Source organism: Lepidochelys kempii, chromosome 19 (genome assembly GCF_965140285.1).
Source record: "Lepidochelys kempii isolate rLepKem1 chromosome 19, rLepKem1.hap1, whole genome shotgun sequence".
In the NCBI taxonomy this organism is placed as follows: Eukaryota; Metazoa; Chordata; order Testudines; family Cheloniidae; genus Lepidochelys; species Lepidochelys kempii.
Window position 1 is genome coordinate 6207188 of NC_136398.1, and position 26834 is coordinate 6234021.

The window sequence follows — 26834 nt, forward strand, 5'->3', positions numbered from 1 at the left end:
GGGATCTTGCATTTATAAATGTTTTCTTTGACATTTCCAATCTAGTGAGCATGGCAGCAATCTCTGAAGATGGCAGCAAGTTTTGAATATTACAAGATTTCGGGGCGGGGGGCGGGGAGATTGCTATTTATGCTGGGAGTGGGAAAATAAAAACAAATTGTGTTTTCTTGGGAAGAACAGGACAGCTCATGGGTCCCTGGGGAATGGGGGAATGAAGAACGTTGGAGTTGGGATGAAATAAGTGAGGTTCGGTGATTTACAGTCAGCTGTATTTATAGGCATAAAGATACCACCTTCCAAGTAGTCCTGACTCAGACATGCACAATACACACTCACCTAAAATGAGAGCTGCCACATGTGTAGGTTATAAAAAAGGGGGAAATGGGGGTTTTTTAATGTTGCTTTTTTTCCTCCCCACCAAGCCTGCTGCTTTTGTGACGGATCAATTCCTGAAATTTCAAGGGAGTAAGAGGATAAGGCAAGTTCAAACGATCCAGCAATAAATTTAAGGCTGGAATCTGCTCCCTTTTGTGATTTGATCCACAGATTACCATCACACAGGTTACCATTTTCCCAGGCATGCAGGCCCATGAGGACTGTGGGTTAAGCTCTGCCTAGGGGAAAGTGTCATTGAGTTACCCCTGGGATGGCAGCTGGTGGCCAGTCTTCTTCCACCTTTTTTTCTACTTTTTAGGCAATTTAATTTTCAAAGCTTATGAAGCAGCCCCCTGTGTCTGTGCCTCCCCTTCCCCCCGAGGTCTGTATCAGCCCCGAGAACCAAACCCTGACACCTTTCTCAAATGCTAGGAGGGGGTCTTTGGAAAACAAAGCCCCTAGGCCCTGGGAGTTCCCAGTTCTGGCTGGGCCTGGAATGGGAGCTGCTGAGCTGACACAAGAAAGCCTAGTAATGGGAGATTTCTAGCACAGGCCTGCAGGCGCAAGAGATTTTGGCAGTTTTGCTAGGCAGCCAAACCTCTCTCTCTCTCTCTGGGGCTGATCCAAGTCCACTGGTGGCAATGGGTGGGTTCCTTTCTTTATGGTTATTAATTATAATAATTATTATTGATTTGCCTTGCGGTGGCTCCAAGGAGTTCCACGTGGACCAGAGCCCCATTGTGTTAGGTGCTGGACAAAAAGATGGTGACTGCCCCAAGGATCATTGAATCGAGCCTTTTTCATCAATGATTAGATAGATAGATAGATAGATAAAGATGTGTGAGGAGACAGAGAGAGAGAGGCCTGATTGAATGCCTCTTAGACTGTAAACCAGCTAGCTACCTAAATCTCTCTGTCTCTCTCCATATTTACTATATGCCCATCACCATCACACATAGACATGGCTGTAGTATCCCAATACGCTTTTTCCAGCTGAGCCCAATCTCTCACCCTGGAGAAGTTCCCCCATCATTCATTTTTTCCTTTAAAAGAAATATTTCCAGTACTGCTATTAGGCACATTTCCCCACTCCCGCGCCCCACACAGTGCCCGAGTACATGGGCTTTGGGCCGGGGGCGTCGGAATCCCCTGCAGAGAGTCGAGGCACGTGGTAGCCATGCAGTCACACTGGGCTGTGGTGGCATCCGGTCCTCTAGGCGCCCCTTGGCAGGGTTTCTGGACAGTAGATTCACATAGATGTTAGAGCTACACCCCACACACACAGATCCCCAGGTCCGTAGTCACACAAGACCCATGGTGCCGGAAGACAGCTACTGCCGGGCAACGGGTTCACAGTTTCCCCTTGTGACCTCTCTTTGGCCTCCCACCATCTTGCCCATCCCGAACATCTGCCCGAGAAGCGGGGTGGGGGTGGATTTGTGCCTTAATTTCTAAAGCACAAAAGAATGCGCAGCCCCACCCACTGCTCTCCAAACCACTCAGCATCGCCAAGGCGACCTCTGGGAACAAAACACCACGGTCTGTGCATGAAATTCAAATCTTGAAAGAGAAGTCAGGAGCCTGGAGCTGGCTTTCAGTGTTGATTTAGCTGCTGCCTTAATTGCTCTGAGGCTTCCCTCCGCAGTTCTGAGAGTAACAGGGCAGTGAAGAGAACAAAAGATACAGGCGCAGCAAAGGGAGGTGCATGGAGGGATAATTGGAGGAGGTAACAAACAGGTGGGTAATAAGTCTGTGGCTGCACAGGGCTTTGAAGAGAAGGAGCATTAAACAAGGCCACATCCAGGTCATAGAGCCACTGGAGCCTACCAAGTTGTAGCAGGGATGAATTTGACCAATTCTGACATATATATGGTATGGCTGAGCTATTGTCCTTAATAACACTGAGTGGATATACCAGGAGCTATAGGTCCCAGTTCAGGAAAGCACTTACCAAATAATAACAACCCTTAGCTCTTACAAAGCACTTTTCACCCAGGGCTCTATACAGGAAGGGCAGTATCATTATCTCCAATTTTACAGATGGGGAAACTGAGGCACAGAATGGGGCAGTGACTTACCCAAGGTCACTTACCAGGCCAAAGCCAGGAATAGAATCCAGTCTCCATGTAGTTCTCTAGCCACTAAGCCACACACTTGTCTAGAATAAGAGTGTGTTCCTGCCTGGAAGCCACACAGAGGAAAGCTGGGCTCCTGGTTCAGTCACTAGACAGGGACTCAGGATAGGGGGTTCAGTTCATAGCTGTGCCACAGACCTCCTGTGTGACCTTGAGCAAGTACATCAGCCCCTCTGTGCCTCTACAATGGGGATAATGCTTCGTCTATTTCCACTGTAAGCTCTTTGGGGCAGGGATTGTCACTTCCTCTGTGTTTGCACAGCACCCCCAGAATGGGCCCTGATCTCAGCTGGGGCATCTAAGTGCTCCTGTCATGCAGATCATAATGAATGTGATGCTTAACAATTCTCCATCCCCATCACTCCACAAAGATGGGTAAGACTCATTCTCCATTTGTTTGTCTTTAACCACTGGGGAAACCGAAGTGCAGAAAGAGGCAGTATCCAGATTTCCTGGCTGTTGTTTTTTTAAATGATTGTTACAAAGACTAAAAGTGTCTTGCACCATAACGGCTCTCAGGGGCTAATAACACAGCAGACAAATCCCTGTAGAAAAAGCCTTAAAATAATTCATAGCAAAACACAGCAGGGAAAAACAGTCCAGTCCCCAAGTTAGCACATCAAAGGATAAACAAGGCTGATAATGTATTTCTCTTCTAGGTCCTAGTTCTGCAAACCACTCAGTGCTAGCTGATCCCTCCACCCATACGCAGCCCCAGTGACTTCAAAATGACTACATGCAGGACACAAGGTCTGCCAACGTGAAGTAGTCTGTAGGACTGAGGGTTTGGATTGTAAGCCCCTAGAGGCAGAGAATGTCACTTATTATGTGTCCCTCCAGCACCCAGCGCAATGGGAGCCTTATCTACAACACAGACCTCTACCACTTAAGCTAACAGAGTAACCAATAGCAATAGTAAGCTGTTTTCCTCCATGTGGACCAGCCTTTAGAGGGCAGTGACAGTGGGTGTCTCAGCTATTTGCTAGACATCAGAGGAATATTGAGACTCAGGTTCCCTAGCGTGCTTTAACGGAGCACTGTTTGAAAGAGTACTACCTTAAAGCATACCAGGAAACACTACAAAGAGATTACACACTGCAGGATACGCGACTGTAATGAACAATGTAGATAATACAGGACAGGACAAAGAGAAAGCCCCGGAAAAAAAAAATTTTGGACATCTATGTACAACTCAAAAGTTGCTAAAAATGCCACCCCCTCAACCCGCCCCCCCGCCCACCGTGAAATTAATAAACCTAAAAATGAAGAAGTCCTACCTATAACTCGGCCAGATTTTGGTCAATTTTCATGGGGACAGCAAAAAGACTTCTCTGGTCTCGTGGTAACCTCTATCCCCTGCTCCCCCCACCAAATGCTATACACATAGAGAGGAAATGAAGCAATGAATTCACACTACGGTGAATTCACACTACGGCCCTTTGGGGTAATGTTGATCACTGATTTGGCTCCTGAACCAATGAGGTCTGAGTAACACCGATCGAATCAGATCTCCTGTATATCCCAGACCACTAAACACCACCCACCTCCACACCAATCCCCACAACCAGAATTACACCAAAGAATTACAGGAGACTAAATTATTGCATGCCACAAGCCAAGAACAAGATGGACCAAGATGCCCGAGACCCCTGCAATGGCAGGGAATTCATCATTTCATTGCTTCCCAGGCCAGAAGGGACCAGGCTGACCTCATGTGTAACACAGGCCATAGGACTTCCCCGAAATAATCCCTTGAGCAGATCTTTCAGAAAAACATCCCATCTTGATTTAACAACGGTCAGTGATGGAGAATCCACGTGACCCTCGGTCAGTTGTTCTTGTGGTTAATTGCGCTCGCTGTTAAAAACATACGCTTTATTTCTGGTCTGAATTTGTCTAGCTCCAACATCCAACCACAGGACTGTAGTGATCCAAATGATCATGAGAAGGTATCAGGCAACCTTAACTATAGGCTTGCTACCAGCCCCGTGAGTAACAGCTGCTGTAAAATCTGACTGCATTTTGTCAATAATCCCCTACCCATCTTGATATCTGTCTCATTTGTGAAGTTATGGGGGGACGGGGGTGGGCAAGTTGCTACTGTTTCCTACAGGAGCAGCATCAGGCCCTGAAATGTTTGTTCCTTTAGGAGGTACCTTGCCATTCTCGCCTGATTCCATTTAAGTCAGTTTTGCATCCGCAACGTTGACAGGTGGCTACGCTGCAAAAGACGGACTTGAAAAGGCATGTTATAACCGTGTACACCTGCTCGCCCTGTGAGCCGTACCTGCTCACTTCCCTGCTTAAACCCCCCCCCCCCCCCGCTATTATCGCTCAGCCGTGCTCTGGAGCCGATAAAACTGCTGACCAGCAAGACGTAGGCTCGTTCTGCTTCATGCATCATCAAATAAGTTGCCGGCTAAGTCCCGATTCCCGGCTCTTTATTGTAAGCAATGTTGTATGAGTCAGAAATAGCCCAGCTCGGCTTCGCAGGCAGCAGGATGGATTTCTGAACTGTAAACACGGCTGATTTGTTGTGTTCGAGACACTGACGGGAAATGGAGAGAGAACCCCGAGATGGGGTTTTCGGAGAGTCCCGTTCCCGACTATCACTGAGCTTTAAAGTATATTGAAAATAACAAACAAAGAAAGAACCACCATTACCCATCGCTAATCAAAGCAGCAAGCAGTCTACTCGTCTGGCCATTGCTCTCCCCTTCCCTTACCCTGGATCAGCTGCCACCATCTACAATCAGGTATCTCTGCTCAGACTGTGCTTGCAGCCAGATGTCAGATGGTGTAAATCGCTGACCTTAGTGGAGCTATGCCGCTTTTCACCAGCTGAAGGTTTGGCCCAGAGATAGGCCTTTGTGGGGGGTGAGAGGTAGCAGGGGCGAATGAATTCAAAGACTTGGGGGATGCCCCTTTCAAGGAGAAGGATTGTCCAGTGGTTAAGGTGCTGTCCTGGGACTTGGGAGACCTGCATTTAATTCCCTGCTGTGCCACTGACATCCTGCGTGACCTTGGGCACATCATTTAGTCTCTCTGTGCCTCAGTTTCCCAGCTGCACCATGGGGATGGTAGCCTTCCCTACCTCTCCGGGATGTTGAGAGGATAAATACATTAAGAACCATGAGGTGCTCAGATCCTATGGTAATGGGGGCCATAAAAGTGCGCAAGATAGATAAAAACTTAGCATCTTTATTTGCTCTGCAGTCCATGCCAAGGGATGGATAACAGTAATTCATTGCTTTTGCCACTTTGACACATACCAAACCTGCATTGACGGCAGTGGAAGCTACAGAGCTGCAGAATCAGACCAACAGAACTTAATAAAGAGCATTGTCTTAAGTACTCTTAGCCCATTTGTGTTTATGGAATGTACCGGCCTAGCCAATAGACGGTAATGCGATAAAAACGGCCATTCATTTAGTGCCAAGCCCTGGAGCTGGCTCACGGCCAGGGTGCTGGGCTGAGTGCTGGAGGGAGGAGGGGGGTCTGGGAATTGGCTGCCCAAGGCTACAGACCAGCAGCACTGCAGTCAGCCCTGCAGCCTGTGTGCCATCTCCCTGGGGGGTGGGGTGAACAGCTCTGTGCTGCGATCCCAGTAGAGCACCAGGCATCCACAGGCGCCCCCAAATCCTGGGTCTCCGCTTGCTGCTGGCTGTGACTGGGCAAAGCCCTCTGCAGAGGGGAGGCGCTGGACCAGCCGGTTTTCACTTGAACGGTTTTGGCTCAGGATGGGGGTAGAGTTTTTTCTAGGGCGAGATTCTCCTCCCATTTACACCCATGTGGTCCCGTTGGTTGGCCCAGAGCAAGTAAATGGAGAACGGGGACTCCAAACCCTGGTCTCACTGACACCTGCGTTCTCAGATCATCCACACCCCCACCACACCCCCACACACCAGCCATGGCTGGGACCCTCCGGGCCCAGATCTTCTCCCTCCGGTTTGGAGTGGGGGTCAGCACTGATCCATTGTCCATTGCTCCTCTGACCCATCTGCAGGCGGGGTGACCCTGCAAGGGACCGGATGGGCTGGAGGAAGGAGTGGGGCAACCGATGGGGCAAGAGACCAGCCTGTCTTTCCCACAGACCCCTGGGGACTCTGGGAACAGCCATAGCTAGCATGAGACCCTGGCAACCTGCCTCCAGTGGCTGGTAGCAGGATGGGAGCTGCCAGACACAAGGCCCACAACACGATCTCTGGGGACCCAGGGATGGGGTGTGGCCTGCAGCCTATTACATGGAGGTAACCCCCCCCCCCCATATCTCCTCCACCACCCCCAATGGGACACATCTGGCTGAGACTGCTTTTCTTGGAGCCCTTTCCCCCAAGGTCTTCCCGCAGGAGGGGATGACCTGGCCTCTAGGCATTTGAGTGCATTCTCCCTGGCTAACTCTCAGGAAACAATTGCCTATCAGTCCTACCTGATTCCTCTGCCTTCCTGGAGATTGCTGGCCTGCTGCGAGCCTTTGCTTCATCATCACCTTGCAGGGATCCGTGATACAGGGAATGGTGCATGTGAGGGGGGCACTTCACGCACATTAATTTGCTGTTTACACACACAAGACCACAGTTCAGCTTGTCAGACTCCTCTGAGATGAAAATCAAACAGTTATGATGGGTTCCTCCAGGAGCCCTGCTGCATGCTGATCAGCTGCGCTTTCCAGCTGAGGAACTCGTGCAAAGTCTAGAAAGGGGGCAGGGGACACAATGATCCTCAGCATTCAGAACAGGGCTGCTCATCTTTAAAGGACACTGCCGGCACTGGACCACCAGATCCACAGCTGGTGTAAATCAGGGGAGCTCCAGGATCTGGCCTATTAAGTCAGTCACAGAGGGGCAAGTCTGGAAGACCTTTCTCCGTTTTTATTCCATCCTTGTCCATGGGCTGGATTCTGATCTCACTTACACTGGTGTAAATTCGCAGCAACTCCTTTGGGTTCGGTTGGTCTCCCCCAGATTTGCACGGATGTAATTTAGATCAGGAGCCAAACAAAGGGCTAGATGATAATCTCAGTTACACTGGTGTCAAAAAGATCTTAGTAAGATCAGAACTAGGCCCAAAATCTTTCATTCCACAGCCTGGGCATTTCACTGCATGGCTAAAGTTTTGGTTTCCATGTTAAACTGGAACAGTCAGAGTTTCCAGAGCAGATCACACCTATGGCCCATCAAACCATGTCTGCTGTCTCTGACCGGGCTCAGCACCAGCTGCTGCAGAAGACAATAAAAGAAACCCCATAATGGACAATTCTGGAATAATCTGCCCTTCGGGGAAGTTTCTGCCTAACTCAGTCAGTTCATGGTGAAGCAGGAGGGTTTATATTCCTCAATACACTACAAAAATGGCATTAAAAGAATAAGAATACAAAGTTGAGAGCGCAAAAAAAGTTAGGAAATGCCACAATTAAGGTTGCCTGGATAACCTTAATTCATCCCCCTTGTGCGTATGCATCATGACACAGTCTTTAATTACAGATCACATAGGGGTTTTTTTTCTTTTTTTACAAAGAACCCCTTCTTTTCCCCTCTGCTCCTGCTTCCCCTTCCCCAGGCCAAGCTTCTATCTTCTCCTGCGCTGAATCTCTTCCCCCTCCACATCCCACCCCTAGTTCCTTACCCTTCTGCATTCAAGTCAGACTGTCTTTCTCCTCCACACTCCCTGGATTCCAGCCAGGGCAGCATTGAGAGCATAGGAGAGACAGGCTCCCAACTCTCAGTTCCGGTGCCCCTGTGTGAAGGGAGGAGCCATTGCAGAGAATCTCCTACCTACACAACCCCTGTAGCCCCAGGATGGAGCATGCTCAGTGCAGACAGAATCTTGGAAGACTAAAGCTACAAACCTCTAACAAGGTGATACTGAGCATGTGCTAACTGACATTTTTCGGAGGCTCATAACTTGGCTAAATTTGGGCAACACATCCCTGACACCAGGTGACCTTCCCCCCTCCCCCCACTCCCTCCACTCACACACCAAATTTCAAGTCCTTCTCCAAAGCATTGAGGTGCAAGGGATTCTCAATGAAATGGTTGGAAGAATTTTTTAACATGGGCAAAACTGTATTTTTCCCTAATTTCATTCTCAGAAATGACTGAGCCATTTGTTTCATTTTTTTTAAAAAAATCAACCTGAGGCAGATCCCCGGTATGGAAAATATCAGCCCAAATGATTAAAGTTTGGCAGTGACAAGCAACTGAAAACAGGGTCTTATAATGGAAAATATCAGGCAACCTTATCTATATCGCTGTGTCACCTGTAATAACACAATGTTTTCACCTGCCTAATGTGACTGGATGTTCCCATTATACACATAAATTCCCATACTTCGTTAGGCTAGAATTTGTAAAGAGGGCAAAGGGAGTTAGATTTCCCCTCTTTTAGGTTCTCTTGAAAAGCCCAATCTTAAATTCTACTAAGTGTCAATGATCTCTTGTGGCAATGACTTTCAAGGGTTAATTAGCCACTTTTGTTAGCTTGCTGCCCTTTAATTCCATGGATTGTCCCTTTGTTCTTATATTATTAGAAAATGCAAACACCACCTGCTTTACGGTCTCTCTACGGTTCAGCAGTTTGTATATATATATTTTTCATCATTCTGAAACATTTTGTCTTGATACTATATTTGAAAATATATAATATAGGAATTTAAACACATGACAAGTCTCTTATTTATTAATTAATGATTATTATTATTATGCCAAGCAGCCCCACTCAAGACCTGGGTCCCCTTGTGCTAGGCATTATGCACACATAGAAGGAAAAGATGATCTCTTTCCCAAAGAGCTTAGCATCTAAGAGACGGTGCCCCCTAACATCTTGCTGAGGCATTGATTAAGTTCACCACCACCAAGTCCTATACCTGGCCCACCTGAATTTGTTTCCAGGTATGATCTATTCACATTTTTCACATATTGTATCAGTGATTTCTCAGCCCAAGGAAACGTTGCTTTTCTGTTGCATGGTGTCAGATTTTGATTGCAGAAATAGTCCTATTTAGATGATCAAATAGTACATTACATTATTTGACATAAGGCTCTGACAATGAAGGAGGTCTAAAAAGGCACCTTGCGTGCACACAAGGCTGAGCCCTATGGTTTCAAGTGCTGCTCCAGAGATAAGGTGTACTGCTAATTAAACTAAAAAGAAAAGGAGGACTTGTGGCACCTTAGAGACTAACCAATTTATTAGAGCATAAGCTTTCGTGAGCTACAGCTCACTTCATCAGATGCATATCGTGGAAACTGCAGCAGACTTTATATATACAGAGAGAATATGAACCAATACCTCCTCCCACCCCACTGTCCTGCTGGTAATAGCTTATCTAAAGTGATCATCAGGTGGGCCATTTCCAGCACAAATCCAGGTTTTCTCACCCTCCACCCCCCACACAAATTCACTCTCCTGCTGGTGATAGCCATCCAAAGTGACAACTCTTTACACAATGTGCATGACAATCAAGTTGGGCTATTTCCTGCACAAATCCAGGTTTTCTCACATCCCCCCCACCCCCATACACACACAAACTCACTCTCCTGCTGGTAATAGCTCATCCAAACTGACCACTCTTCAAGTTTAAATCCAAGTTAAACCAGAACATCTGGGGGGGGGGGGTAGGAAAAAACAAGAGGAAACAGGCTACCCTGCATAATGACTTAGCCACTCCAAGTCTCTATTTAAGCCTAAATTAATAGTATCCAATTTGCAAATGAATTCCAATTCAGCAGTTTCTCACTGGAGTTTGGATTTGAAGTTTTTTTGTTTTAAGATAGCGACCTTCATGTCTGTGATTGCGTGACCAGAGAGATTGAAGTGTTCTCCGACTGGTTTATGAATGTTATAATTCTTGACATCTGATTTGTGTCCATTTATTCTTTTACGTAGAGACTGTCCAGTTTGACCAATGTACATGGCAGAGGGGCATTGCTGGCACATGATGGCATATATCACATTGGTGGATGTGCAGGTGAACGAGCCTCTGATAGTGTGGCTGATGTTATTAGGCCCTGTGATGGTGTCCCCTGAATAGATATGTGGGCACAATTGGCAACGGGCTTTGTTGCAAGGATAAGTTCCTGGGTTAGTGGTTCTGTTGTGTGGTATGTGGTTGTTGGTGAGTATTTGCTTCAGGTTGCGGGGCTGTCTGTAGGCAAGGACTGGCCTGTCTCCCAAGATTTGTGAGAGTGTTGGGTCATCCTTTAGGATAGGTTGTAGATCCTTAATAATGCGTTGGAGGGGTTTTAGTTGGGGGCTGAAGGTGACGGCTAGTGGCGTTCTGTTATTTTCTTTGTTAGGCCTGTCCTGTAGTAGGTAACTTCTGGGAACTCTTCTGGCTCTATCAATCTGTTTCTTTACTTCTGCAGGTGGGTATTGTAGTTGTAATTCAGGGGACACCATCACAGGGCCTAATAACATCAGCCACACTATCAGAGGCTCGTTCACCTGCACATCCACCAATATGATATATGCCATCATGGGCCAGCAATGCCCCTCTGCCATGTACATTGGTCAAACTGGACAGTCTCTACGTAAAAGAATAAATGGACACAAATCAGATGTCAAGAATTATAACATTCATAAACCAGTCGGAGAACACTTCAATCTCCTGGTCACGCAATCACAGACATGAAGGTCGCTATCTTAAAACAAAAAAACTTCAAATCCAGACTCCAGCGAGAAACTGCTGAATTGGAATTCATTTGCAAATTGGATACTATTAATTTAGGCTTAAATAGAGACTTGGAGTGGCTAAGTCATTATGCAGGGTAGCCTGTTTCCTCTTGTTTTTTCCTACCCCCCCCCAGATGTTCTGGTTTAACTTGGATTTAAACTTGAAGAGTGGTCAGTTTAGATGAGCTATTACCAGCAGGAGAGTGAGTTTGTGTGTGTATGGGGGTGGGGGGGATGTGAGAAAACCTGGATTTGTGCAGGAAATAGCCCAACTTGATTGTCATGCACATTGTGTAAAGAGTTGTCACTTTGGATGGGCTATCACCAGCAGGAGAGTGAATTTGTGTGGGGGGGTGGAGGGTGAGAAAACCTGGATTTGTGCTGGAAATGGCCCACCTGATGATCACTTTAGATAAGCTATTACCAGCAGGACAGTGGGGTGGGAGGAGGTATTGTTTCATATTCTCTGTGTATATATAAAGCCTGCTGCAGTTTCCACGATATGCATCTGAGGAAGTGAGCTGTAGCTCACGAAAGCTTATGCTCTAATAAATTGGTTAGTCTCTAAGGTGCCACAAGTACTCCTTTTCTTTTTGCGAATACAGACTAACACGGCTGTTACTCTGAAACCTGCTAATTAAACTACAATTGAAAGCAGCCACATTGCAATTAAAATACAATTACAGGTGCAAATTGGCACTTAATTTAGCAGCAATAAATAAATACACTCTGTCACAGAGAAAGCAAAAAATGATTCTAGCAATCCCTACTCGCTGACAGACACCCTCTGTCTCTTCGTGTCCTATTTAACAGGAGACCAGTGGCATATTTATCTGCCAATCAAAGCCAATTTCAAGAGTCCATGCATAATTTTGGGTGTTTCCATTTTTAGATGCCCAAGTCTTGAGGAATTGCAAGACTGGCTCAGACCCACAGTCCACCTAGTCCAGTATCTGACAGTGGCCCGTGCCAGATGTCTAGAGGAAAGTATAAGAACCCCCCACTAGCCAGATGTGGGATAATCTGTCCATCACATAGGTCTCACTCTGATCTCTACTACTTCGGGATTGGCTTAAACTCTGATGTATAAGATTTAATATCTCTTCCAAAGTTTTTATTGAGACTTTAAAAGGGACTGATTTTCAGAGGGTGGGTGCTCAGTATAGCAGGTCAAATAATGGGGAAAGGATTTAATGGAAAATTGGCAACATTCTAGTTGTTTTCATTTTGCCTGGTCTGAAATGGACCCATTTCTCACCAAATTTTTGGTGACTTTGTGATTCTGTGACTTTTCACCAAACTTTTGACTACAAATTTGCATAGCACTTTTGACTGAAATCATTTTCAAACAGTTTTGGTGACAGAAAACAACCTGATTTCGGGACAAAGATGCGGCAAATGGAAAAATGCCCATAACGATGTCACACATTTTTAGCAAAAATATCATAGAAAATTTCTTAAAAAAGGAAGAAGTTTTCGAACAATTTCTAAAATGTTATGCCAAAATTTCCTTTTTGAAAAAAGGCCATTTCTCTATCCTAAAGAAATAAAATTTTAAAAACCTATTAGCACAAAGTATATAGGTGTGGGCCCAGCTCTAGTGTGCCGTGCTTTCTGAAAATCAGCCCCTTTAAGGTGTCTCAATGTTGTCACTGCAAAATGGAGTAAACTGCAATGACTAGTCACATATGAAAGTCACGGACAATAATAATATTTTGTAATGTTTTTCACACCTTCCATGTAAGGATTTTGATCCACTTCCAAAAGACTGGTGAATTCAGCCTCACAACATGCATGGGGAGGGAAGTATTGTTATTAACAGTACTTTAAAGATGGGTAAACTGAGGCACAAAAGCATGTGTGTGACCTGTCTAGAGGGAAGCAGTGTGCCTGTGACAGTGTCAGGCAGAGAAGCCAGGTGTTCTGATTCCTAGGCCTACCTTATCGCTGCCATAATAATATTACTCAGCTCTTCTATACTGTCTTTTCATCCGCAGATCTCAAATCACTTTCCTGGGGAAGTTCCCTGTGAGACCCATTTTACAGACGAGGAATCTGAAAACAAACAGAAGGGAAGTGACATGGCCCAAGGTCATGCAGCAAAGCCAGCTGGGAAAAGAACCCCCGGGGCCAGGTTTCCAAGCGCTCAGCGTGTGGTTGAAAATCCAGGCCCTCATTTAGCCCCTGACTATAGGAGCTGCGCCTTTGAAAATCTGGCCCTGGGTCTTCCTTATCCACAAGACTCTCCTCCCTGCTAACGCAGTGCTGCAGAATAAGCTATCGGGGGTCTGTGTTTTGGGCCTTTCTTTTCCTCTTGCTTTCACTTGCTTGCAGCTGCTCTGTTTATCAGTTTGATGCAACAGAAGAATTCCTGGGCATGAAAATCAATTGTCTTTTTTCTTTTCTTTACAATGTGGTCAGCTACTTCCCGCTGCCCTTGGTGCTGAACAATCTAAGTGCCTCTCTGTGCACACAAGCTGGCAGCATCCAAGGCCATCAACATCCCAATGCACCGTTCCTCTCCCGCAAAGACACTGGCAAACATAAAAGCAAGGACAACGCTGATTCAACACAGCTGGCAGCCTCTGCGGTGGCCAAGGGTCCCCCAGGGTGCAACCTAATCAGCCTAGCAGCTGCCCTGATGAGCCAATCAAGCTCTTCCATCGCAAGCAGGGTCTCAGCTTCAGCCCACCCCACCCCCAGGAACCGGGATCTGCGCTCGTTGAATGGTATCGGCTCAGTACAAAGGCTAAGGGGATCCCCAGGGCGTTGTTTGGGGGGAATAGCATTGTAGCCTGGGTAGTGTAGATCTGATTCAACGCCCATTCCCATCAGCGGATCGACTCCCCTTGACTTGAAGGAGCGGTTGGACATGGCACTGTTTGAAGCTGATATAGACCAAACCACACAGCCTGCTTTTGGGAGCCAAGGGCTTGGCATTGTATAATGAGGCAAGCGTTAAACCAGCAGTGATTCAGAACAGGCAGTCAGTGGTTAGAAAAAAAGCCGGGAATCAGATCTCCAGCAATTGTCTCTGGCTCTGACGCTCACTTGCCATGTGATTGGAGGCAAATCCTGTCTTCTGTGCCTCAGTTTCCCCTCCCCACTCGTTGGTTGTATTGTCTGTTTCGAGTGGGAGTTCTTCATGGCCGGCACAGTCTCCACTTATGCTCTTGTACTGTGCCCAGCACATCAGTAGATCTCCAAGTCCTTTACAAAGGGTCATTATCCCCATTTTAAAAATGAGGAAACTGAGGTACAGAGAAATGATTTCCCCATGGTCACCCAGCAGGCCAAGCCAGACATAGATCCCAGGTCTTGAGTCCCAGGCCAGTGTTCTGTCCACTCAGCCACACTGCATTCTCTATCCAGGAAATGCAGCCCTCTGTGTGACAGGGCAGCATGACAAGTATCACAGAATCATAGACTATCAGGGTTGGAAGGGACCTCAGGAGGTCATCTAGTCCAACCCCCTGCTCAAAGCAGGACCAATCCCCAATTTTTGGCCCATCCCTCAAGGATTGAACTCACAACCCTGGGTTTAGCAGGCCAATGCTCAAACCACTACGCTATCCCTCCCCCCAGTGACGAATGCTCTCTGTGGTCGTAACTGCAGGGGGAGGCAGAACCTAAGGATCCAAGTAGCCAGGTGGCTGGGATTAACACCCCGAATCTTTTTGGGGGGTGGGGAGGCAAAGTGCTAGGGGATCTTGAATAACCACATCATATCCAGCCTGGAAAGACAGACTGTCCAGCAGCACAGCACCCCCTACTGCCACTCTGGGGCTTTGGGATTGGTCCTGAAATGAAGAGTGCCCTCTGTTGAATCACTGGTTCCACTTCTTGCAAACTAAGACTCCTTATTCTCTCTCTGGGATATACATTTTTCTTGCACACAATTTAACTAACCCTAGTCTCCTCTTACTCATTTTCCCCCTTCCTTTCCGCCCAACACTCACATTAAGTACGGAGCTATTTTTCCCTTGTAATTATTTTTCCCTTGTAATTTCTGAACTCCTAAGGACGGTGTTATTAAACTGATAATATCCAGTTACATTGCGCATGTCCATCTACTGGATCCTATCCCAAATGAAGGGACGAGGCAAAATCTTGGATAGAAGGAAGCCAATAAGGGGGTGGAGGGGAGCTGAGGTGGGGAATCCCCACAAGAGATAAATCCATGTCTTTGTCAACAACCCCCATGGGAAGGCTCAGGTCTGTAACGACAGGGTCCAGTAAACTCAAATGATGAACACACAGACCTCCCCATGCAGAAAGCATATCCAGAGAGGCAATTTAAGGCTGGACCAAATCCTGATCTCATTTACACCGGTGTGTAGCACCCCCAAATGCGGGTGGCATCGGCACGGCAGAGATCAGGGTGTCTTTCCCGAGCTAAATCTTCCAGTTAGCTGCACCATGTTCTGTCAGCGTGTGCTTCCGGGACAGTTATAAGCCAAGCTGGCCTTTCGATGTGACTCCCACCAGCATCCTGCCCTCCTTACCCCCTCGCCTTTTCCCTGGAACCCGTTCTGGCCCAGCGTCCGTTTGCTGGCAGCATATCACACACGGGGAGGCAAAGGATGACTGGTGATAGTCAGCCATAGTCAGATGAGAGACTGAATTCTGGCTGTGAGGCCAGGCAATCCCCCTGTTAGGTCTTCGCCCATCTGTCGGGGCTTTTACGCTGGGACGGTGGGAAGGGAGGTTTGTAGTGACAAGACGTGAAGTGATAGGCAGCCCGGGGCAGCACAGAACAGATGTCAGGGGGCCACAGCACGTCCGTCCCATATTGCTAACAGGGAGAGGGCTCCTGGCGAGCTCCCAGGTAGATGGGCAGCAGCGGGTGCTGTGGTATGGAAAAGGCTGGTGCCCGCAGACTGGGAGAGTGACTGACGAGGTTTAGCATGAAGTGGCTCCCCTCACCGCTGTCTTACCAGCGTCAGGGGTGAATGCCACGGTCTCAGCTGCCAGGGCCCGAATCTGGGGGGTCCTCACACAGACCTCACTCAATGGGAGCTTTGCCTGAGTAAGCTCAGAGTCGATTCTGCCACCGTTCAAGGAAATCGCTTGAGACGATCATTGAGGGGGGGAGGAGAGGATCCAGTTGCCATCCTCACTAGGGACCCAGACCATCTGCAGGGCTCTGCCCTGGACCAGCCTGTGGCCGGTAGCTCTCTGGGTTGGTCTGTCTGTCTGTCTCCTCCCATGCTGCCTGTCTCTCAGCTGGGCTCCTCCTTTTTACAGGCTCTTCCTCCAACAGGTGTGGCGGAGCAGGGCTGTCTGAGCCCCCAGCTGCTCTTTAACCCCTTCTGGCTGAAGCAGGGTGTCTACTCCCCCACACACACACACACACAAGGAGTTCAAACCTTTCAGCAGGCTGAGCCAGGGGCCGGAACTGATGCCCCTCAATGGGGCCATTTCCATGGACTCCAGAGGACCCCGAACCAGGCCCTCCATTCCGCTGACTCCTGCACAGGGGCAGACAGGTACCTCCTCTAGGACGATCCCTCCGGCCAGAGGGAATAGGGAAGCCCTGGCAACAGCCAGTTGGCCTCAGGGAGGGATTTGAGCCCCTGACAGCCCCACTCTGGAGATGCCCTCTGGAGCAGGGGGACAGGAGTGGCTCCCACAAACCTCTGAGCTCTTCAGTCAGTCTGGGCACAGCATGCTGGGGTTGACTAATACAGAGGCAGATCCAGCCTCCTTTGCCTTAGGGCAGGCTGTGCTCGGAGGTGGACGTGCTTTATTCTTAGCCGAGGTGACGGGAGCCCGTCTCATGCTTATAAATCCACTGGCTCTTCCTCTGTGTCACACATCGCTTTTGATATGTGTCGTTATTGAGACATTCTGCTGTGGGGTGAGGTGGGGGGCTCCTTTTAGCCCCCCTCTACATATCGAGACGCCAATCCCAAGTCCACCAACGTCTCTTTATGCTGATGTGCTCTAAAGTGGGCATGACTGTCCCTTAATCCCCGCCCCCCTCCTCCAGCCCAGTTCTGCAAAGGAGGAGGAATCCTGGAAACTGATGATCTCTTAGGCCAGGGTCCCAGCTGGCAGCGGTCCATGTTGGTGTCAATGGAGCGGTGCTGACGGCCATAAGCGGAGGAGCCGCCTCGCTGTTTGCATTTTGCGGCGTGCGTGTCAGGCTGAGATCTGCCCGAAGCACGCACCCGACTCAGCAGGGCCGGCTGCGGTTTGCCTGCCACCGCTCTGCCCATAGACCCAGAATTCCCACTCAAGCCAGGGGAGCGTTCTCTGTCCGAGGAGGGCAGGGTCTGGCCCAGTGGGTCGATTTGTCCCAGCCAATGTAAATCGGCATAGCCCCCGCCACTGTAATAGAGCGGTGCCGACGTATGCCAGGATCTGACCCTATATCTTTTATGCCCCCCCCAGACCATCTGTGATGGAAGCGTGGTGGGGTGGCCTGTGGATGCTGGCTTTCTAGTCTATTTAAAGTGTGTGCATAAGAAAAGCTTTCCTGCTCCAAGCCCCACGGGGTCTATGGGACAAGGCCCAGCTAGAGCCCAGCTGTCCAGCTCGGCTGCCTCTCGGCTTTCTCTGGTCCTTTGATTTGATTTGATTTATCTGTTTCTTTGTAACACGCTGTGTGAGCTGTTGAAACGCAGGGAAATGGACCCATAGCAGAGAGAGAGTGGACATAGGAGGATGGTTGAAACCTCCGTTCTCATCCCATTATGTCCAGGACGGGGGGGAGCGTCTTCCTTCCCAAACTGTCTGTCTGTTTGGCTCTTCTAAACTTTCCTGTAGTAAAGCTGGCTCAATACAGAGCACGGCAGGGAGCTGGCCGAACCAGGGAAATAAAAGCAGCTGCGATGGAAAACGCACTCCTTTCTATACTACCCGCTCTGCTCCTCGAGGGCCCTTCCTAGCAGCCTGTTCCAAGGTTGGATCCCAGGTGGGATCGATCCTCAGCTAGTGTCAATGGACGTACCGCCGTCAACTGCAATGGGTCGACACCGCTTTACGCCAGCTGCGGGTCTGGCCCTGTTTAGAACAAAGAGCAGGGTGCTGCGTACACCTGGCACTCAGTCCGCATCCCTGCTGAACACCCAGCTTCAGTCTGGGGCCAGATTCTCAGCCAACTGACTTCAACGGAGCTACGCCGATTTACACCAGCGGAGGCCTTGCCCAGAACGTTCAAAGGGGCAGCCTGGTGGGCCATGTGTCTCCGGGTGCCCTGGCTTTCATCGCGAGGCCTCAGCGGAAAGATCAGGGCTGGTCAAAGTTGGGAGGGGCTCAGAGAAAACGGGGCAGAGCACCCGAATTTCATACAAAGCCCCACCAATATTCCTGTGACTGAAACAAAACCAGGAGCTGGAATCCACTGTCCACATGTCACATATAACTCGCAGGTGGGAGGCCGGCCAGGCACGTGTGTGATTTGTAACTCCCCTGCGGCATGTATGTTGGTCACAGGTGGTATCTCTAATTGCCATGCGAGGGGCGTGTTGGGGATATGCACTTCATGAGGAATAGAGAGGGTGCGTGCATGCCTGACCCACAGATCAAAGCCTTTGGCTCAGGCTTTTGGAGTCAGAGGCCCCACGTTCAGTTCTACAGCTGGCCCCAGCTGGGGGATGGTTCTTCACATCTGTATGTCGTTATACCCACAGGTGCACGTATTAGCCTCATTAAGGTTGACGAAGCTGCCCCTCCTCCACACCCGGTCTCTTCTTTTTAAAAAAAAATCTCATCTCAACCCATCTCTTTCCCCTCCCTCGCTTGTGCCTCCTAATTCCCCTCTCCCTCCGGTTATTGGCCTGATGACAGAGCGTTTTGATTTATTCACCATGTGATGGCTTTACACCACGGCTGCCTGCAATTTATGCTGCCCGCTATTATTTATTTATTTCTACCCCTGTCAGCCGAGCATCTGGACGCGTTACGTGTTTGAAAGTGCTCCGTCCCTCTACGCCGCCTGCGAGCAAGCAAGCAAACAGCCTCAGCCCTGACCCACTGATAACCGGCTCCTTTCCCCACAGGAGGACCCGCGGCCAAGCCAGTGTTTGCCACTTGTGCCCCTGCCCTGGCAGCCAGGAGCCCATGGGCTCGGGGGGTGGGGTGGGGGGTGAATCAGGAATGACTTCCACAGCTGAGCAATCAAGACCGACCTTGCCACAAGGGTCTCAAATCTGGGGCAGTCACTGAAGGTCGAATGCTGCAGCCGCTGAGGATCCAGTGAGGTTTTATGATGCAGCAGATGGGAGTAGGATGTCAGGGAAATGTGGATCCCCCGCAGGGCTGTCTACACACTGGGATGCAGCAGAGACAGACCGAGGCAGGGGTGTAGGGGCGGGGGCAACACTTGCAGTAGAATGGCTCCATCGCCTAGCTATGAGGATTTCTTCTCATGCCCTACAATGGAGCAGAGCTGTGCCCAGCCCAGCATTTGAGCCTGAGAGTGTCCCCCCGTGAGCTCAGCATTTGCAACGGGGTGAACATAACTTGCTAAAACATGCCGGGTTATCGTTCGTCTGGATGATGCTGTCCTAAATAAAATCACACTGCCCAGCCTTGCAAAGCAGCGCATCGATCTGCATTCCCTTATCTTGCATTACATTCAGTTGTACTGCGTAGCATAGTATTATGTTGCCTCGTGTTGCAGAATCCTGCATTCGGTTGTATTGCTTGGCATTCCCCCTCGTTGCACCGAGTTAAGTGTCTGTCCTGGACTGGGAATGCCCAGAGGTTAGGGAACAATGGAGAGCAAGCAACACATTCTTGGCTTTGCGAGGGCACAGAAGGCAGAAAAGACAAAATTATGGCAACTCTGCATTGTATCAGGATGCCGGCATGAACCCAGCTGTCACCAGAGACTTCCTCGGAGCGGCGAGCATGTCACAGTCATTAGCTTTACAAGTTTGGCAGAATCCTCTCCAGGCTTCTCGCTGAGATGATTCAGGCGTGTTAAGTTCACCGTTTTTATTCCACGCGCTCCTCCGGGATCCAAGATGATCAACAATTCATCCAAACCGTAGCCCGGGTCCCTTTCCCGGCCCATTAGGAGCCTCGCATCCCATTACCCCACATCTTCCCCGCGTGCCGCCCCCGGCTCTCCGACGGCACGTGGGTGGAGGCCGCTCAATCGGATCAGGCAGGAATCCGGTTGCCTGGCCCACTCTTTATGCAAGCGCTTTACGCTAATTCGGTTTGATCCCCCACTTTCAGCTGCCCCGGTGGACCGGCAACGAGAGAATGAGTGTGCCAGACAGCCTCGCAAGGCCCCCCCCCCCCGGTGATCAGAGGAGGAAAGATTACAGGGGAGAGATGGTATCCAAGAGCGACTGGAACTGACAAGAGCCTCCCTGGAGAGGCAGGCTGTCTTTGCCAACAGAGATGTGGGTAGGGAGAATTAAAGTCTCATAATTAAAGCCCTCCTGTCAGGGTATTAATACCTAAACACAACCAGAGAGTGCATTAGCTGGCATCCCGCGGGGGTTGTGGCGCTGCTTTATCTGATGGCTCTAATTAATTATTTTTTTTCTCTGCAAGCAGCCAGTTCCCACCACACACGTCTCACCCTCTTCCTCCTGCCCCACCGCCGCCGAACGCTGGCCTGCAGATGCCCCTTTCCTGATTTCTCCCCCTACCCCATTGTCTCCCGCTACCCGCAGCTGAGTTCCTGGGGACCGACACCCACAGGTGGGGGCCAGCTTCCTCCCGCACTGCCCCACCATCCAGTTCCAGGGGGGATCCCAACAAGACCGCCCAGTCGCCATGACCCACGCAGGCTTGACCTGTCCGCTGAGGCTGCTGGCGAAGTGGGTCGTTAGTGCCCATGGTGGCGTTAGACCCTGACCTGGGTTTTAAGGCAATTTTCCCCCCAGTCATGAGGAGCCTCGCGTACCAGTCAACAAGGCCCAGATGGGCTACAGCTGCAGGATGGAGAGCCTCGAGCGTCTCCCGAGGTTCAGGGATGGGCTCAGGGACAGGTAAAGCAAGAGGCCTCTCCGGGCCCAGCTTCTCCAGGGGGTTCTCCATAGAATCATAGAATCATAGAATATCAGGGTTGGAAGGGACCCCAGAAGGTCATCTAGTCCAACCCCCTGCTCAAAGCAGGACCAATTCCCAGTTAAATCATCCCAGCCAGGGCTTTGTCAAGCCTGACCTTAAAAACCTCCAAGGAAGGAGATTCTACCACCTCCCTAGGTAACGCATTCCAGTGTTTCACCACCCTCTTAGTGAAAAAGTTTTTCCTAATATCCAATCTAAACCTCCCCCACTGCAACTTGAGACCATTACTCCTCGTTCTGTCATCTGCTACCATTGAGAACAGTCTAGAGCCATCCTCTTTGGAACCCCCTTTCAGGTAGTTGAAAGCAGCTATCAAATCCCCCCTCATTCTTCTCTTCTGCAGGCTAAACAATCCCAGCTCCCTCAGCCTCTCCTCATAACTCATGTGTTCCAGTCCCCTAATCATTTTTGTTGCCCTTCGCTGGACTCTCTCCAATTTATCCACATCCTTCTTGTAGTGTGGGGCCCAAAACTGGACACAGTACTCCAGATGAGGCCTCACCATGGTCCATCACAAGCTCTAACGCTCCCATGCTGACCCTCCGCTGGGCCTGGGGAGACATTTCCACTATTGGGATGGGGGGACATTTCTCTCCCTCTCTCTCCCCACCCCGCACCGTATTCCCCCTCCGTGGTCCAGCAAGGGTCCCCCACCCTCAGCTCCTGGCTCCTCGGCCATCACCCCTCGTGGGCAGAGACCCAGGTCTCTCTCCCTCCGGACTAGCTATTTCCAGGCTGCCCAGCTCCCTGCCTATCCCATGACTGTTCCAGCAAAGCCAGGCTGCCTGCTTTTCTCCTGACAGTGTAATTGCCAAGAGGTATAAGTCACCCCTTGGCTCTTTGCTCTGTCATTCTTTAGGTAAAAGCATTACAGAGAAAACATGAAAACCCATAAAAACCTCCACTCCAGCTAAAAAGAGATCACCCCCGAACTCCAATAAGGCCTCTGGCCAGTGATTAGTCCTTCAAACCCACACAGGGTTTTCCTGTGGCTACCAGGTTTCACGGAGTGTGGGGGAGTCTGGGGCCTGCACCCCCTCTTCCTGGGAATCACTGTGACTCTCAGCCAGCCAGTAAAACAGAAGGTTTATTGCACAATAGGAACACAGTCTAAAACAGAGCTTGTGGGTACAACCAGGACCCCTCAGTCAAGTCCTTCTGGGGGGCAGGGAACTTAGACCCCAGCCTTGGGGTTCCCTGCGTTCCACCACCCAGCCCAAAACTGAAACCAAAACCCCCCAGCAGGCTCTCTCCTGCAGCCTTTGTCCAGTTTCCCAGGCAGAGGTGTTACCGCCCTTCCCCTCCCCTCTCCCCCTCCCCCCCCCTCAGGTTACAGGCTCTCAGGTATCCCATCCCCAGTGAAACTCCCCTGCCACATTCCCAGGTCACTCCCCCTCCCTATTGCATCATACCAGGTCACAAAAGCTTTCACTCAGAACTAGCTCCCGCCTCCCCCCGCCCCCCCAAATTATCCAGCGTGGGCCTTTGAAGAGACTGTGACTGGGTAATCAGCCAGGGAACAGGTCTCTCTTTCTGGGGCAACTTCCAGGAATGGCTCCGGAGGTGAGGCCTTTGCTTTCCCCTCTTCCAAAGTATTTCCTAGGACCCCCACTCAACTGCAAGCTCAGTCTCGTCCAGTCCATTATTGTGAGAGTCCTTTGACGCATGTAACACATCCCAAAGTGTTTCCATAAGTCACCTCCCCCTAAAAGAAGTCACGGACCACCCCACCAATCTGCATTTTTAATAGCGACCTCCTAAAATACTTAATTCAATACGGTTTGCCCAGGAGATTGTCACATCTGTCACAGCCCCACTGAAGCTGGGGGATCCGGGCATTGAAAGAGCCATGGTGGAGCATGCTGGGGCCACGTGGAAGCAGAAACCCTGCCCTGGGAGGAGATGGCCTGTTTCAGGCAGGAGGGCAAATGAGATTATCACAACGTTCCCCTCTGGCCTTAAAATCTAGACACTGAAACGGAATTGCCACAAAGGGGCCCAAAAGCGCCTGTCAGCTGCAGTGTGAGTGAAAATAACATTTTTACAACCAGATGACTTTAAAAAAACAAAAATCAGTCAGTCCAATGGATAGGTAACTGGGCTAGGGCTGTAGCATGCCTGGGTTCTATTCCCCGCTGTGGCAGACTCCCTGAGTGAGTCACTTCATCACTCCATCCCTCAGTTTCCCCATCTGTAAAATGAGAGTAACACTACACACTCACCTTTGCAAAATACTTCGAGGTCTCCAGGTGAAAAGTGCAACCTAAGACCAATTTCCAGCAAGCCTCCATTTAAAAAATCTGCCTGCCAAATCGCTGACTGTCCAGAGCTCACATCCAAGGGCACACAATGGGACACAGCGCTCCCCAGTGCCAATTTCTACCCCAGTGGGTGCACGCAAATCCTCTAGGCTCATCTGCCGAGGCCACCGGGGATGCTGAACTCCGAAAATCTAGTTTGCAAAGAGTTGGATAGGGCTCCATCCTGCAAACACTCACGCACATGATCAACTTTACACAAACAAGCAGACCCGCCAGTGTCAACTGAACAACTCACAGGAGTAAAGCTACCCACGTGTGCAAGAGTTAGCAGGATCGGGGTCTGTGCTAAACATTAGCAGGGAGCCGGACTTCAGAAGCCCTGAGCATCCCCAGCTCCCACAGATTTCAGCCAGAATTGCCGGAACTCCGCACCTCTGTAGAATCAGGTTTTAGGGTTCCCCCTCCCACTTTTCCTCCATGTTCATATAAATTTCACCTCCGACCACAGCACGAGGTGGCTTTGTTCAGAAACATGCAAGGTGGAATGAAATAAAAATGAATTCTCTGCAGGCTGCAGCGAGGTTTAATATCCAGCAGTTGGGGCCAGGCAATCTCCTTTTATCTTGGGGGAAATAAAGGGACCTGCTGCGAGGTTCATATGAGAGGATTGATAGTGTCTAGGCTTATTGTCCGGGATAAAGCTAAAGCAATGAAGCTCTCTGGCAACAATTTATAGCCGGAGTAAATTCGGGCAATAGACATATGGGGAGGGGCGGAGGGCAGGAGGCAATTTTAGAAGGTCACTTATTCCAGGGGGCTCAGGTTAGACAGCTGACAGCAGGCCAGTGGTTAAAAGGGACGTTATGGAGGAGAGAGAAGCATCTCCATGCCCAGTGGGTGAAATCTGACCTTGAGCAGCAAACGGCCAACACACCTGAGGGGCTTAAGTGCTGCCTAGACCTCGAGTTGGCCCCTCTCCGGAGTGATCAGTGCAATGCTGGGCTGGCATGAGTAGGGCAGTCCAGGTCGTTGTTCCCTGCTCTGGCTTTACCCTGGCAGTGCAGGCATGGGAAGGGGGGGATTGGCTGTGCTGGGGCTATGAAGGGAAGAGGTGAGATGGAGACACACGCGCACGAACGCACTGTGTGTAGACATAGGAGGCCGGCTAGCTGAATATGCGCCCAGGCTCCCTGCTGGCAGACTTCACTCAGGTGACTATCCCATGCTGCCGCGGGCGCCGCCATGGCTTCACTGCTCTGGGGACTTGTGCTGGCTCGATTAAAGTTAGCCTGGTACATCTACACAGGCCATCGACAGACGTCCAATTGCAGTGCCGACGTACCCTCCGAGGAGTGGGTGGAGAGGTGTAAGGGCCGGTAGGCTGGGTGTCAAGGGCCAGACCAGGTGTTTTGGAGCCCAGGTCATGCCCCTTCCCCCTAAGCAACCGAACAACAGCAAAAAGAACAAACCAAATCAGCTGAGCGATCTGGCACCTACCTGGAGGCTGATTTGGCACCCCCAGGAGCTGGTGCCCAGGCCGGCCACCCTGATTGCCCACCCCTAAGGCTGACCCTGGTCAAGGGGGCTAAGCTTGGGAAGAAGGGTGCTTGAGTGCCATGTTTCTTAGACTTCTCAGGTTGGCCACCCCTTCCTGGAAGCCAGAGACTTTAGCAGCCCCCTTCCGTGTACTACAGAAGTACGAGAAACAAACCCAACTGCTGCTTCAGCTACTGCCTGTGACCTCCCAGACTTGGAAGGTTTGGGCCACCCCATGGCTGTTCTGGACATTTTCTTTTCTTTGTTATAGAGTAGTAATGAAGTTTTCAATGCCCCCTTGATAGTCCCACCCCCCAAACCAGCCCGGGGTCATAACCCACTAGCTGATAAGCAGTGGGCTAGTGGATAGGACTCTAGGCCTGGACTCCAGGGATGGGGGTTCAGTCCCCGCCTCTGCCACAGACTCCCTGTGTGACCTGGGGCGAGTCACTGAATCTAGCCTGTGGCTTCATTTTCCCCAGCTGCACAATGGAATACTAGTGCTGTCCCGTGCCACAGGGGCATGGGTGAGGGAGCATCCACTGACGATTATGAGGTGCTCAGATACTCTCGCAAAGGGAGGCCTATAGAAGAGCGACTTACCGGCTAGCATGGAGTAGCAGGCTCTCCTCCTCTGGCGCCCCTCTTGAGAACCATTCTAGCCCTGCAGTCGTCTGCTTCTTCTCAGAACTTGGCCCTCTGGCCAGGACACGTTCAGTCCAACCTCTTCTGGGGTAACTGAGCCCTACAAACAACAGCCAAGTGACCTTATGCCAAGTCTTCGGCCTGATACTTGGCTCAGTGGTCCTCACATCATTCATCTCAGGGGCCTTTCATGCCACTTTCCTTTAGGGGCCAGTTTGGGAGCCCACGCCATCCCTCACTCTGGGTTCCAGCTAAGGTCGGTTCCATTAGACTCCAACCCACCTACCTGAGCCTGTCTCTAGGCCCTTTTCCCTAGCTCCTTACTGGGTTCACTCCTCCTCTGGCTCTTTCGCCATCCCAGGCTCTGCAGAACTCCTTCTAGCCCTTTGTCCCTGGAGGCCCAGCTCCTGTCTGCCTCTCCCAAGGCTCTATGGGTACGTCTACACTACACCGTATGGGTCTGTGGGACCCACGCTTGTGGACCCGTTGCATCCGAGCATCCACGCTGCATTGTGAAACCTGGGTTTACACTTGCTGGACTCAGGTCTCACAACCATGCTAATCATAGAAATATAGGACAGGAAGGGACCTCGAGAGGCCATCTAGTCCAGTCCCCTGCACTCATGGCAGGCCTAAGTATTATCTAGACCATCCCTGACAGGTGTTTGTCCAGCCTGTTCTTCAAAACCTCTAATGACGGAGATTCCACCACCTCCCCAGGGAATTGGTTCCAGTGTTACCTACGCTGACAGGGAGGAAGTTTTGCCTAATGTCCAACTGAAACCGCTGCAATTTAAGCCCCTAACTGCTTGTCCTGCCCTAGGTGCGTCAGGAGAGCAATTATCACACTCCTCTTTCTAACAGCCCTTTATGTACTTGAAAAGTTTTATCGTATCCCTCACTCGGTCTCGCTATGGCATCCCCACTGCACCCCACAGACCTTCTGCCTCGAGTCTGCAGTATGAGCTGTGCCCACCCGGTGAAATGACAGGGCTTGGACCGGAGACACAGGAGGACTCAGGCTCAGACCCTGCCCTGGTCAGACAGATTTGTGGGTGGATGGTAGGAGGATGCAGGCCCAGATTTACACTACAGTGTAGACGTATACTGTGCATTTGTGTTTCTTTCCTCTAGAGCAGCCTCCCTGGGGCCTTGCCCTTGGGTCAAGGCT